This window comes from Fulmarus glacialis, unplaced genomic scaffold (genome assembly GCF_000690835.1).
Source record: "Fulmarus glacialis isolate BGI_N327 unplaced genomic scaffold, ASM69083v1 scaffold27518, whole genome shotgun sequence".
Lineage (NCBI taxonomy): Eukaryota > Metazoa > Chordata > Aves > Procellariiformes > Procellariidae > Fulmarus > Fulmarus glacialis.
The window spans coordinates 14,637-15,003 of record NW_009230562.1 but is presented as its reverse complement, the minus strand read 5'-3'; the positions used below and the strand labels follow the sequence as shown (position 1 = coordinate 15,003).

At 68.4% G+C, this 367-nt stretch overlaps 1 protein-coding gene across 1 annotated transcript in view; it reads right to left on the bottom strand.

The window, feature by feature from the left end:
* LOC104081510 (kinesin-like protein KIF1A) overlaps window positions 1-367 on the bottom strand; it is a gene marked incomplete at both ends in the record, with an annotated part of 13,765 nt that overhangs the window by 384 nt on the left and 13,014 nt on the right. The window lies entirely within an intron of this gene.

The following is a 367-nucleotide window of genomic DNA, read 5'->3' as shown; positions in this document are numbered from 1 at the left end:
CCCCCCCCGCCGCCGAAGGGAATCTCTCCACGTGCCGTGGCACCGGGGGGATGCCTCCACGGCAAGTGCAGTTGGTTGGGCCATGCGGCTCAGCTCCCTGCTCCCCCTGCCCGCCGGGGCAGACCCCTTCTCCAGGGTGGCCCGTCCTCATCGCCAGCACTGCACCCTTCCAACCGGCGTGCAGGAAGCGCACGGAGACACGCGGCACATACCATACAGACGGATGCTCGGACACCAACGCGTGCACATGGACGCGTGCCCGCCGGGGTGGAGGTCACAACAGCACAGGCTCTCAGCCTGCTGGACAGCCGTGGCCCCCCACCTCCCACCAGCAGCAAGCCAAGAGCCCATGCCTCACAGCACTGTT